General features: G+C 44.7%; 1 pseudogene; it reads left to right on the top strand.

The window, feature by feature from the left end:
* Positions 1-14,662: 14,662 nt before the first annotated feature.
* On the top strand, positions 14,663-14,780 carry LOC124721701 (annotated as a pseudogene).
* The last annotated feature ends 363 nt before the right edge of the window (positions 14,781-15,143 follow it).

Below are 15,143 nucleotides of genomic sequence, written 5' to 3'. Positions count from 1 at the left end.
AACTTCGCTAATCCTTGCCCTACGGAACCGACAGCAACTTGGGAAAGCAAAAGGGGCTGATTATTAGAGAAACACTTTTATTGTCCCGTAACATCACAATACAGTACAGTAAAAATTCAAGTTTTGGCTGGAAATACTGTCTGAAATATTGTTTCATATTAAAACAGTAAAAAATGTCGACACACTAAATCAATCTTATACGAAAGTGTAATGTAGACTCGTGTCTATACCGTAAAATACGTCTGTATCGTACGGTAGGATACTGCTACTGTGAGTGAAAGTTTAACCGCTGCACATACTTTATTACAGTATCGCAGTGACACAACTGATTTCCAATTAACTGTTTCACTCATTACATCACACAGTAAAAAAATGTTCTGTTCTTAAGCAGGACGAAAATAGTTTGTAATGAGGTTTTCCTTAGCAGCCAACAACTTTGATTTTGGTGCGACGTTCCGCCGTTACCAACCCACAGAATGTCTTTTGGTGTAGGCTTAGAGATTTTTTCGATCTACTGAAAGGTTATATCAAACGCGTTTTTACCGTCTGTAAGTGATACTCAAGCAATAGGTTCACCGTCCTCGTTGCGTTCATCATCTTTGTCGTCCTCATCGGCTATTAGACTTACAGGCCAGTGATTTGATCGTCAGTTAATTCTTCTTCCGTTGTCCAATCAACGTCAGCTGTACTGATAACTCACTTGCGTACTGGGTTCGACGTCCGGTAGGTAAGTCTGCAAATGCCTCAATATCACTGCAAACTAATGGCCCGAACACTCGCAGCGTCATTCACACCGAACCTGGTACCATCAGATCCAGTGTTCACACTTGCTACTGACCAAGAGGTTACACGCATTCTAGCCCAACCATCGCACGACGACATTCGACATGCTAGCACAGCCGAAGTCTCCTGGGCTATAATGCATTCCGCTGCTAGGAAAGCCCCTGGTCATGATGGCATTCAAAACTGTGTCCTCCAGGAGTTCACGGATAAAGCAACTGAGTACCTAACACACATAACGAATGCCATACTAAAACACCAACACTTCTCCGCCTTTTGGAAGACGGTCAAGGTCCTGATGTTCAGGAAGCCGGGGAAAGACCACAGCCTCCCACAAAATTACCGACCCATCAGCCTTCTGAGCTCGCTCAGTAAGATTGTTGAGAAGGTGATTCTCAAACGCATCACTAGGCACTGCATAACAAATGACATCCTGAGACCGGAGCAATTCGGCTTCAGGAATCACCATTCCACAACACAACTCCTACGGGTCGTTGAACGTATAACACGTGGCTTCAACATAAACAAAGCTACAGGGGCAGTGTTCCTGGACATCGAAAAGGCTTTCGACCGTCTATGGCACAACGGCCTCATCCGCAAACTCAGCGACGCGGGATTCCCCGACGGGCTGCTGCGTCTAATACACTCATACCTCACAGACAGGAGTTTCAACACTGACGTGCAGGGAAAACAATCAACACGACACGGTATACACGCGGGAGTACCCCAGGGAAGCATCCTAGGGCAACTACTGTTTAACCTCTACATAAGCGATCTCCCAACCACACACAACACAATGATGGCAATCTACGCGGATGACACAGACATCCTTGCGCAAGATTGGAAACCATCAAACATTACGTCACGCCTACAGACTGCTCTCAGAGTGGCCGAGCCTTGGTTGGAGAAATGGCGTGTTAGAGTAAACGTCGACAAGTGCGAAGCCGTTCTGTTCACTAGAAGACCGGAGCAACTGCGCAAACACCGCTACTGCAGACCAATAACTCTACATGCACGTCCAATACGTTTCCGCGAGAAAGTCAAATACCTCGGTGTCTGGCTGAACCGGAAATTACTCTGGGGGGCCCACATACAACATATGACCAACCGAACTAGCGCGAGGCTCAAACAGCTCTACCCTATGCTCAACAGGCGTAGCACACTGAACAGAAGGGTGTCGAGGCCCATGTACATGACCATGATGACGTACGCAGCTCCTGTCTGGGGATACGCTGCGCCTACACGCCTGCGCCGTCTCCAGCTCATACAAAACAAAGTACTCAAAATCATAAGCAATGCTCCACGATACACACGCATCGCGGACCTTCACCGGGAATACCGACTTGAGACTCTCACGGAGGTAATCCACAAACTCACCACAAGACTATACAGAAACTCCAGACATTCGCAGAACCCGTTTATTCTGAATCTGGGGAACTACGACCACAACCATAGATGGAAACATAAAAGACCAAAAGACATACTTGTAAGGACATAACATCTATGGCCAAGCATACGCAAACATAACGGCACAGGCGAGACCCTGTTAATCAGACGCCATTACTGGATATCCAGCTGAAATACACTGCCGAATAACTGGTACCACACAGGGAAGCCGTACCGTACACTGCATGCAAACAAGCTCCACACATCCCCCACACAGTGAGATGATCTATGGCCGATCTCCCACTACTGTATAACGATCTTGATTGTTCCAGGAATGTAGCAGCTGCGGCAACTGGGACACATCGCCATCGCTTGCCACGGTAATGATGCTTGATACCTATACTAACAAATCCAACCTTGCATGAGCTATCGCAGCTAGTAAGCCACTACTGCTCTTACTACCCATCCCACTATCGCAGAGGTTTTTTTTCCCACGGCACGAGCCATGGCACTTTTTTCCCTCTGCTCTTCAAATCGCTACCCTCACTCGCGTTTCGTCCACTATCTATCACCTGATGGACCGTGTTAATGTGTAATCTTACCCAGACGCACGGACAACATCACAGCCCAGCATCCTGTGATCCACTTACTAGACAACTAAGATGTTTACGGAGGTGAGAGTAGAACTTTTGGTTTGGTCACCACGTTGGTGCGGGCGTGGAGGGGCCCCATCTCTATTAAAACTGGATGCTCCATTTTTAATTTCAGTCAGTGTTGCCACAGTTTGCGTCAAGATACGTCAAGCGTTGATACCATCATTTCTTCCCAAACTTTGGCAGTTGTATACAACGCATCTTTTATACTGATTCACTTCGTCACTTGAAACGAGCTGCTGCCTTCTCGTGCCCTCTCTAAAACTGATCTGATGTACTTTCGAATATATCTCCTCTTCAGCCACTCACTGATCCACTGGTTCATTGGTTGAGCTAAATATGTTACGTTGGCAGACAGAAACTAAGTCTTAGTTCACCTTTCGAAGTTCCTCTTTGGTTGGATGAGATCTCGCATTGTCGAGTATCGGTATGGCACGTTTAGGGAGTTTTCTTTCCTTTAGATATTTTAAACGGCAGGGACTAATTGGTCATAAAATCATTCTTTACAGAAGCTGGATTCCATCCATGTTGACTTTTGGTTACGATAATGTACTGGTCGTGATGTGCTATTAGTGTTTTCGAATACCTTTGATTTTTTTGCCTTTTCGATCGCAAAAAAATGGCATCTTGTGACCAGTACTAAACAGAGCATAGTAATTCCATGTTTTGCAAGTTTTGCACCTGTTACAAACTGATTCTTATAATTCAAGCCAGACTCATCGACGTTATGCGCCTCATCGGGGGTCAGATTAAGCTCTTTAACTGAGTTCACATTTCAGAGCCAATTCATTGGCAGCTGCTTCGGCAGCAGCCAGCTCCTCCCCCCGAAAAAAATGACATTTTTAATTTTATGATTGGTCCGGACAACGAAGTTTCTCTTCTCCGCTCCTGCTCAAGCCACACCCTCAAAGCATTGTCTAAAATTTTACTTTTACGCTTCTTCAAAGTCTTGCGTGTTTTTAATCCTTTCAGGTCATTGCACGACTTTTAAGAATTTTTGTATATTTCTCCAATCTTTAACAGCTGTTATGCCAACCCATATCTCACAATGTTTTGAAGGGCCTCTCCTAACCCGTTCAAGCACTTTCAGCTTCTTCGCTTAGGACGTTGTCTCATGCTTCAGTTTTGCTGATGCCATAATTTAGTGTTACACGCTTTAATATATGAGAAGAACACTGTTACTAATTTATAAAACAAATGCGTGCACAATAAACTTATTTACCCAATTAGAAACAAGTTATTTCATACTAAAAACGACCTAACTACAGCACCTGTCAGTGGTCAACTGCCTGCTGTTCCATGTCGCGGACGATGAGTCATCGACAAATCCTAACAAACACAGGGAATGGCATCGTGGGACTAAACAGGGACTCGGACCATACAAGGTCTGACTAGCGAGGTTCTTTTGTATAGATGCTGAAGCGGAAATACTCCACGATGTCTGTCAACAAATTTTGCATTTTTCCAACCAAAAAATTTGCCGAGACAAAAAGTGTTGCATTACGAGGTGCATTCAAGTTCTAAGGCCTCCGATTTTTTTTCTCAGGACTGAAAAGAGATAGAAACATGCGCATTGTTTTAAAATGAGGCCGCGTTCATTGTCAATACGTCCCAGAGATGGCAGCACCGTACGGCAGATGGAGAACTGTTTTAAATACTAAAAATGGCGACGTTTTCCTTACTTGAACAGCGTGCAATCATCCGTTTTCTGAATTTGCGTGGTGTGAAACCAATTGAAATTCATCGACAGTTGAAGGAGACATGTGGTGATGGAGTTATGGATGTGTTGAAAGTGCGCTCGTGGGTGCGACAGTTTAATGAAGGCAGAACATCGTGTGACAACAAACCGAAACGACCTCGGGCTCGCACAAGCCAGTCTGACGACATGATCGAGAAAGTGGAGAGAATTGTTTTGGGGGATCGCGGAATGACTGTTGAACAGATCGCCTCCAGAGTTGGCGTTTCTGTGGGTTCTGTGCACACAATCTTGCATGACGACCTGAAAATGCGAAAAGTGTCATCCAGGTGGGTGCCACGAATGCTGACGGACGACCACACGGCTGCCCGTGTGGCATGTTGCCAAGCAATGTTGACGCGCAATGACAGCATGAATGGGTACTTCCTTTTCGTCAGTTGTGACAGTGGATGAGACGTGGATGCCATTTTTCAATCCAGAAACAAAGCGCCAGTCAGCTCAATGGAAGCACACAGATTCACCGCCACCAAAATAATTTCGGGTAACCGCCAGTGCTGAAAAAATTATGGTGTCCATGTTCTGGGACAGCGAGGGCGTAATCCTTACCCATTGCGTTCCAAAGGGCACTACGGTAACAGGTGCATCCTACGAAAATGTTTTGAAGAACAAATTCCTTCCTGCACTGCAACAAAAACGTCCGGGAAGGGCTGCGTGTGTGCTGTTTCACCAAGACAACGCACCCGCACATCGAGCTAACGTTACGCAACAGTTTCTTCGTGATAACAACTTTGAAGTGATTCCTCATGCTCCCTACTCACCTGACCTGGCTCCTAGTGACTTTTGGCTTTTTCCAACAATGAAAGACACTCTCCGTGCTGCTATTGCCTCAGCGATTTTCCAGTGGTCAAAACAGACTCCTAAAGAAGCCTTCGCCGCTGCCATGGAATCATGGCGTCAGCGTTGTGAAAAATGTGTACGTCTGCAGGGCGATTACGCCGGGGAGTAACGCCAGTTTCATTGATTTCGGGTGAGTAGTTAATTAGAAAAATTATCGGAGGCCTTAGAACTTGAATGTACCTCGTAGTTATTGAACATCCCTCGTATTAGTACCAAACTTAGGCCGTAATCTGAGGAAGAAATATCTAAACAAAAGTCAGGTGGTGTGGTGAACATCCCATTCCGTTTCCTATGTAAAAACATTCTGCATACCTGTTCCTAATCAAAGTTTACACCGTTTGTCCTGTCGCTCTTTAAGTGTGCACAGTGTCCTCATGTCCTACTGGAACGCCGCGAGCTGGTATCTGTGGAAGCTTCACTTAGCGTAGAATAACCGAGGCCAGCCTTGCTACTGTTGTGCATCTCAGCGAAAGGATCAGTGGCGCAGCCGTGGCCACCTCCATATTTCATGGTTCCAGCAGGGGCTTCGTCTTTCTGAAAGCGGTTGCCAACTAGCGTACATGACGGTGCCTTGGAAATACGCTGGTCCCGGCAGAGAACCTCGAACGACGTCGCAGCTGCGAAGGTCTCAAGTGCCCTCTCGGATGAAGCGCTTCATAACGTGGCTACAGTACAATTCTCCACTCTTCTTTCAAGTCTATTCTCGACTGCAAGCACTCGATCGACATATAATCACATACAATCTATTGATTCAGATGGAGGGCTCTTTATTCATGGCAACCAAAATTTTTACGTACGTCACTAGAAATTGATTCTGATTATACATAATTGAAACTTTCGGCTAAAAAATCTTTTTCAGCTCTCATCATGTGATTCAAGATCTTTGCTCCGGTTTTCACTGTATTCACTGATAGGCTGATTCACGAGGAATATCTGTAGAAAGAGTTCTTCTTACGGCGCAGCCGCAACTGTAAGTCCATTTTGTAAAATAAAGAAACCGCACAACAATTCCCTTATCTGCAATCTTTTATTGTGTACACGACCTGTTTCGGAACACTTAAAAGTTCCATCATCTGGTGTAGACTGTAATAATGAAAATATTGTGATATACTCTTGGGAGAGGCCCTCAAACAAACGTTTCACGCTGTTCTCATTTCTGCTACTTCTCATTACTTTCTGCTTTCTTTGATTTACATCCTTTTTAATCGGGCATTTCGTTCTTCTTCTCCCAAACTTATTGTTCCCTCTTGGTTCTTGTACATATTGTATACTACCCGACTTTCCCTATAGCTAAACCCTGTTTCCCTCAGAATATCAAACATCTTGCACCATTTTACATTGTCCAACGCTTTTTCCAGGTCGACAATTCCAATGAAAGTGTCTTGACTTTTCCTCAGTGTTGCTTCCGTTATCAAGCGCAATGTAAGTATTGCCTCTCTGCTCCCTTTACCTTTCCTAAAGCCAAACTGGTCGTCCCCTAACAACAACCTCAATTTTCTATTCCATTCTGTATATTATTCTAGCCAACAACTTGGATGTATGAGCTCTTCAGCTGATTGTGCGATAATTCATGGACTCATCGGCTCTTGCAAGCTTCGGAATTGCGTGGATGATGTTTCCCCGAAAGTTTGATGGTATGTCGCCATACTCAAACGTTCTACACACCAACATGTATAGAAGTTTTCTTGCCCCTTTCCCCAATGGTTTCAGAACTTCTGATGGAATTTTATCAATTCCTTCTGCCTTATTCGATCGTAAGTCTTCCAGAGCTCTTTTAGTTTCTAATATTGGATCCTATAGCTCTTCTACATCGACTCCTGTTAGTTCCTCTATCACTTCATCAGGACAACTCTTTCCCCTCATCGAGGCCTTCAGTGTGCTCTTTCCACCTACCCGTTTACTCCTCTGCATTGAACAGTGGAATTCCCATTGCACTCTTAGTGTAACCACCCTTGCCTTTAATTTCAACGATGATGATTTCGACTTTTCTGTATGCTAAGACGGTCCTTCCGACAGCCATTCCTTTTTCGATTTCTTCGAATTTTTTCTTCAACCATTTCGCCATTAACTTCCTTGCACTTTCAATTTATTCCGTTCCTAAGTGACTCGTTTCTTATTTCTGAGTTTCACTGAATACTTTTGTACTTCCGTCTTTCGTCGATCACCTGAAGTATTTCTTCTGCTACATAATTTCTCCGTAGTGCCTTCTTTGTACATACGCTATGCAATCAAAGGTATCCGGACACTCCAAAAACCATACGGCTTCCATTTTAGGTGCATTGTGCTGCCACCTACTGCCAGGTACTATATATCAGCGAACTCAACAGTCATTAGACACGGTGAGAGCAGAATGGGGCTCTCCGCGGAACTCACGGACTCCGAACGTGGTCAGGTGATTGGGTGTCACTTGTGTCATACGTCTGTACGCGAGATTTCCACACCACTAAACATCCCTAGGTCCACTGTTTCCGATGTGATAGTGAAGTGGAAACGTGAAGGGACACGTACAGCACAAAAGCGTACAGGCCGAACTCGCCTGTTGACTGACAGAGACCGCCGACAGTTAAAGAGGTTCGTAATGTGTAATAGGCAGATATCTATCCAGACCATCACACAGGAATTCCAAACTGCATCAGGATCCACTGCAAGTACTATGATGGTTACGCGGGAGGTGAGGAAACAGGGATATCATGGTCGATCGGCTGCTCATAAGCTACACGTCATGCCAGTAAATGCCAAACGATGCTTCGCTTGGTGTAAGGACAGTAAACACTGGACGATTGAACAGTGGAAAATGTTATGTGTACCGACGAATCACGGTACACACCGTGGCGATCCGATGGCAGGGCGTGGGTGTGGCGAATACCCAGTGAATGTCATCTGCCAGCGTATGTAGTGCCAATAGTAAAATTCAGAGGCGGCGGTTTTATGGTATTGCCGTGTTTTACTTGGAGGGGCCTTGCACCCATTGCTGTTTTGCGGCACTATCAAAGCACAGGCCTACATTGATGTTTTAAGCACATTCTTGATTCCCACTGCTGAAGTGCAATTCGGGGATGGCGATTGCATCTTTCTACACGATCGAGCACCTGTTCATAATGCTCAGCCTGTGGCGGAGTGGTTACACGACAATGACATTCCTGTAATGGACTGGCCTGCACGGAGTCCTGACCTGAATCCTATAAAACACCTTTAGGATGTTTTGGAACGCCGACTTCGTGCCAGGCCTCACTGACAGACATCGATATTTCTCCTCAGCGCAGCACTCTGTGAAGAATGGGCTGCCAATCCCCTAGGAACCTCTCAGTACATGACTGAACTTGTGCCTGCGAGAGTGGGTAAGGGTGGACCAACAGCGTACTGAATTCCAGCGTTACCGATGGAGGGCGGCACGAACTTATAAGTGATTTTCAGCAATGTGTACGGATGCATTTGAGCACTTAGTTTATGTTTTTCTTTCCAGCTTCTGCGATTGCCCTTTTTAGAGACGTCCTTTCCTTTCCGACTGGACTGCCTACTGAGCTGTCCCTTACCCTCAGAGAACTTCAAGCGTATCTCCTCATTCCATAGTATTTCCGTATCCCACTTCTTTGCCCATTGTTTCTCCCCAACCAGTCTCTTAAGCCTTGGCCTACTCTTCATCGTCACTAAATTGTGATATAACTCTATTTGTATTCCTGGATGTGCCTTACAATCCAGAATCAGATTTCGGAGTCTCTGCCTGACCATGATGTAATCCACATCTACATCTACATCCATACTCCGCAAGCCACCTGACGGTGTCTGGCGGAGGGTACTTTGAGTACCTCTATCGGTTCTGCGTTCTGTTCCAGTCTCGTATTGTTCGTGGAAAGAAGGATTGTCGGTATGCTGCTGTGTGGGCTCTAATCTCTCTGATTTTATCCTCATGGTCTCTTCGCGAGATACACGTAGGAGGGAGCAATATACTGCTGGACTCTTCGGTGAAGGTACGTGCTCGAAACTTTGACAAAAGCCCGTACCGAGCTACTGAGCGTCTCTCCTGCAGAGTCTATCTATCATCTCCGTAACGCTTTCGCGATTACTAAATGATCCTGTAACGAAGCGCGCTGCTCTCCGTTGGATCTTCTCTATCTCTTCTATCAACCCTATCTGGTACGGATCCCACACTGCTGAGCAGTATTCAAGCAGTGGGCGAACAAGCGTACTCTAACCTGTTTCCTTTGTTTTCGGATTGCATTTCCTTAGGATTCTTCCAATGGATCTCAGTCTGGCATCTGCTTTACCGACGATCAACTTTATATGATCATTCCATTTTAAATCACTCCTAATGCGTACTCCCAGATAATTTGTGGAATTAACTGCTTCCAGTTGCTGACCTGCTATATTGTAGCTAAATGATAAGGGATCTATCTTTCTATGTATTCGCAGCACATTACACTTGTCTAAATTGAGATTCAATTGCCATTCCCTGCACCATGCGTCAATTCGCTGCAGATCCTCCTGCATTTCAGTACAATTTTCCATTGTTACAATCTCTCGATACACCACAGCATCATCTGCAAAAAGCCTCAGTGAACTTCCGATGTCATCCACCAGGTCATTTATGTATATTGTGAATAGCAACGGTCCTATGACACTCCCCTGCGGCACACCTGAAATCACTTACTTCTCTCCATTGAGAATGACATGCTGCGTTCTGTTATCTAGGAACTCCTCAATCCAATCACACAATTGGTCTGATAGTGCATATGCTCTTACTTTGTTCATTAAACGACTGTGGGGAACTGTTTCGAACGCCTTGCGGAAGTCAAGAAACACGGCATCTACCTGTGTCTATGGCCCTCTGAGTCTCGTGGACGAACAGCGCGAGCTGGGTTTCACAGGACCGTCTTTTTCGAAACCCATGCTGATTCCTACAGAGTAGATTTCTAGTCTCCAGAAAAGTCATTATACTCGAACATAATCTAAGTGGAATCTTCCCGTACCTCTCAGTCTTCTGTAAGTATACCTCTTCCTCTTTTGATCTTGAAAAGAGTATTGGCTATTACTAGCTGAAATTTTTATTGGTCTTTCTCCTTTATAATTTGTAGTACCAAGCCCATATTCTTCCTACTACTCCCGCTACAACCGCATACCAATCATCCATGAATAATAGTTTTTCATCTCCTCATATATTCTCTCTATTTCTTCATCTTCTGTTTGTATACCTGAAGTGTCGTTGTCAGTTTTGGTTTGCTGTCGATTATGACGAGAACAGCCCCATCACTGAAGTGTTCACAGTAACTCACTATCTGCCCTAACTTCCTATTAATAACGAACCCTATTCCCGCTACACCATTATCAGCTGCTGTTAATATTACCCTAGAATCATCTAACAACAAATCCTTGTCTTCTTTCCTTGTCGCTTCCCTGATCTCACTATATCTGGCTTCAGTCTCAAGATATCCCTCTTCAGATTTTCTAGCTTCCCTACCACATTGAAATAGATCTTACCAACTGAAATCGGGACTCATCTGACGAGATAACGGTTTTCCATTCGTCTAGGGTCCAACCAATATGGTCACGAGCCCATGTCAGGCGCTGCAGGCGATGCCGTTCTGTTATCAAAGACACTCGTGTCGTTCGTCTGTTCCTGTATCAAATTAACGCAAGATTTCGTCGCACTCTACTAACGGATAAGGTCGTCAAAGGTCTCACATTGATTTCAGGCATCGTTGCTCGCCTATTAACACTGACAACTCTACGCAAACGCCACTGTTGTCGGTCGTAAAGTGAAGGTCATCGGCCATTGCGTTGTCTGTGGCGAGAAGTAATTCCTGAAATCTGGTATTCTCGGCATACTCTTGACGCTTTGATATCGGCATACTGAATTCCCTAACGATTTCCGAAACGGAATGTGCAATGCGTCTAGCTCCAACTATCATTCCGCGTTCAAAGTCTGTTAATTCCTGTTGTGACCACAATCACGTCGGAAATCTTTTCACGTGAGTCACCTGACTAAAAGTGACAGCACAGCCAATGCACTGCTCTTTTATACCTTGTGTACGCGATACTACCGTCATTTGTACACTATGTGATCAAAAGTATCCGGACGCCTGGCTGAAAATGACTTACAAGTTCGTGGCGCCCTCCATCGGTAATGCTGGAATTCAGTGTGGTGTTGGCCCACCCTAAGCCTTGATGACAGCTTCCACTCTCGCAGGGGTACGTTCAATCAGGTGCTGGAAGGTTTCTTGGGGAATGGCAGCCCATTCTTCACAGAATGCTGCATCTGAGGAGAAGTATCGATGTCGGTCGGTGAGACCTGGCACGGAGTCGGCGTTCCAAAACAACGGTGTTCTATAGGAGTCAGGTCAGGGCTCTGTGCAGGTCAGTTCATTTTTTTTTTTTTTTTTGGTCATCAGTCTACTGACTGGTTTGATGCGGCCCGTCACGAATTCCTTTCCTGTGCTAACCTCTTCATCTCAGAGTAGCACTTGCAACCTACGTCCTCAATTATTTGCTTGACGTATTCCAATCTCTGTCTTCCTCTACAGTTTTTGCCCTCTACAGCTCCCTCTAGTACCAAAGAAGTCATTCCCTCATGTCTTAACAGATGTCCTAACATCCTGCCCCTTCTTCTTATCAGTGTTTTCCACATACTCCTTTCCTCTCCGATTCTGCGTAGAACCTCCTCATTCCTTACCTTATCAGTCCACCTAATTTTCAACATTCGTCTGCAGCACCACATCTCAAATGCTTCGATCCTCTTTTGTTCCGGTTTTCCCACAGTCCATGTTTCACTACCATACAATGCTGTACTCCAGACGTCCATCTTCAGAAATTTCTTCCTCAAATTAAGGCCGGTATTTGATATTAGTAGACTTCTCTTGGCCAGAAATGCCTTTTTTGCCATAGCGAGTCTGCTTTTGATGTCCTCCTTGCTCCGTCCGTCATTGGTTATTTTACTGCCTAGGTAGCAGAATTCCTTAACTTCATTGACTTCGTGACCATCAATCCTGATGTTAAGTTTCTCACTGTTCTCATTTCTACTACTTCTCATTACCTTCGTCTTTCTCCGATTTACTCTCAAACCATACTGTGTACTCATTAGACTGTTCATTCCGTTCAGCAGATCATTTAATTCTTCTTCACTTTCACTCAGCATATCAATGTCATCAGCAAATCGCATCATTGATATCCTTTCACTTTGTATTTTAATTCCACTCCTGAACCTTTCTTTTATTTCCATCATTGCTTCCTCGACGTACAGATTGAAGAGTAGGGGCGAAAGGCTACAGCCTTGTCTCACACCCTTCTTAATACGAGCACTTCGTTCATGATCCTCCATCCAGGGATGTTATTGTCGTGTTCTACTCGATGATTTACCGTCTATCACTACGAACTGTGGCCTCTCTGAAAGGAAATCGTGAATCCAGTCACACAACTGAGACGATACTCCATATGCACGCTATTTGATTAATAGTCGCTTGTGACGAACGGTATCAAAAGCCTTTTGGAAATCTAAGAATATGGAATCGATCTGAGATCCCTTGTCGACAGCACTCATTACTTCATGAGAATAAAGAGCTAGCTGCGTTGTACAAGAACGATATTTCCTAAATCCGTATTGGCTATGTATCAATAAGTAATTTTCTTCAAGGTGATTCATAATGTTCGAGTACAGTATATGCTCCAAAATCCTACTGCAAATTGAGGTCCGTGATATGGGTGTATAATCCAATGGGTTACTCATATTTCCTTTCTTGAATATTGGTGTGGCCTATGCTACTTTCCAGTCTTCAGGAACAGACCAAGTGAGCGGCTGTATATGATTGCTAAGAAAGGCGCTATTGTGTCTGCATACTCTGAAAGGAACCTGATTGGTATACCATCTGGACCGGAAGACTTGCCTTTAAGTGATGTGAGTTGTTTCGCAACACCTAAGGTATCTACTTTTATGTCACTCGTGCTGTTGTGGTTTCGAATTCTGGAATATTTACTTCGTCCTCTTTCGTGAAGAAATTACGGTAAACTGTATTTCGTAACTCCGCTTTAGTGGCGCCATCATATGTAACATTTCCATCGCTATCGCGCAGTTACGATATTGACTGTTTTTTGCCACTGGTGTACTTTACATACAACCAGAATCTCTTTGGGTCTTCTACCATATTTTGAAACAATGTTTCATTGTGGAAAATATTAAAATCATCTCGCATTGACGTCCGCACTAAATTTCGAGCTTCCGTTAAACTTAGAAAGTCTTGGGGATTTTGCTTTCTTCCGAATTTGGCATGCTTTTTTCGTTGCTTCTGCAACAGTGTTCTGACGTGTTTTGTGTAAAATGGTGGATCAGTCCTGTCTCTTATTAACTTATGCGGTATGAATCTATCTATTGCTGTCGATACTGTATCTTTGAATTTGAGCCATATCTGGTCTGTACTTACATAATTAGCTTGGAGAGAACGAAGACTCTCTCTCAGGAAGGCATCAAGCGAATTTTTATCTTCTATTTTAAATAGATATATCTTGCGTTTATTTTTAGTGGTTGATATGGTTTTGAGCCTCGCTTCAATGACGTTGTGTTCACTAATCCTTGTATCCGTCATGACGCTCTCTATTAGATCAGGAATTTTTTTGTGGCTAAGAGGTCAAGTGTGTTTTAGCAACCATTTGCAATTCGTGTGGGCTCATGAACTAATTGTTCAAGGTAATTGTCAGAGAAAACATTTAGTACAATTACGAAAGATGTGTAGTGCCAAGAGTAAAATTCGGAGGCGCTGGTGTTATGGTGTGGTCGTGTTTTTCATGCAGGGGGCTTGCACCCCTTGTTGTTTTGCCTGGGACTATCACAGCACAGGCCTCAATTGACGTTTTAAGCACCTTCTTGCTTTCCACTGTTGAAGAGCAATTCGAGGATGCCGACTGCATCTATAGACACGATCGAGCACCTGTTCATAGCGCACGACCTGTGGCGGAGTGTTACACGACAATAACATCCCTGTAATGGACTGGCCTGCACGGAGTCTTTATCTGAATCCTATGTGCAGACGTCGCGGTATATTCGACAGGCCCTCTAGGTGTATTTTCTACAAAGATGAACGCACCGAGTGTAAAGGTGATTTTGAATCCACACCACATAGTTACATAAGGCGAGTGCAATGGCTATTTGTCCGCAAAACGCAGTTTATTAGTACTACAAATTCGGCTGTTCTGTGTATTCCCTTCACCATGAAGTGTAAAATATGCCTCGTCACTACATAGACTATTACCCAGCCATTAGTCGTCATCCAACAGCCTTGGCGCAGTGGTAATACCGGTTCCCGTCAGATCACCGAAGTTAAGCGCTGTCGGGCTGGGCTAGCACTTGGATGGGTGACCATCTGGTCTGTCCAGAGCTGTTGGCAAGCGGGATGCACTCAGCCCTTGTGAGGCAAACTGAGGAGTCTCGTAAACTGACATACGGCCGGGAGAGCGGTGTGCTGACCACATGTCCCGCCATGTCAGCATCCAGTGACGCCTGAGGGCTGAGGATGACACGATGGCCGGTCGGTACCGTTGAACCTTCCAAGGCCTGTTCGGGACGGAGAGAGAGATATATATATGTCGTCAACTTCTATTCTTGCCAGGATCCGAAGAGCGAATTCAGAACGTTGATGCGGATAATGAGGTTTCAGTTACTACACCATCATCTCGTACCAGAGCAAAATAGACCCCCAAACTTTCGGTATTGTTGCTATGGGATGGATAATTCTCGTGACACTACACGA

Source organism: Schistocerca piceifrons, chromosome 1, assembly GCF_021461385.2.
Source record: "Schistocerca piceifrons isolate TAMUIC-IGC-003096 chromosome 1, iqSchPice1.1, whole genome shotgun sequence".
In the NCBI taxonomy this organism is placed as follows: domain Eukaryota; kingdom Metazoa; phylum Arthropoda; class Insecta; order Orthoptera; family Acrididae; genus Schistocerca; species Schistocerca piceifrons.
The sequence above is the reverse complement of the archived record's forward strand: the minus strand, read 5'-3'. Positions and strand labels throughout refer to the sequence as shown.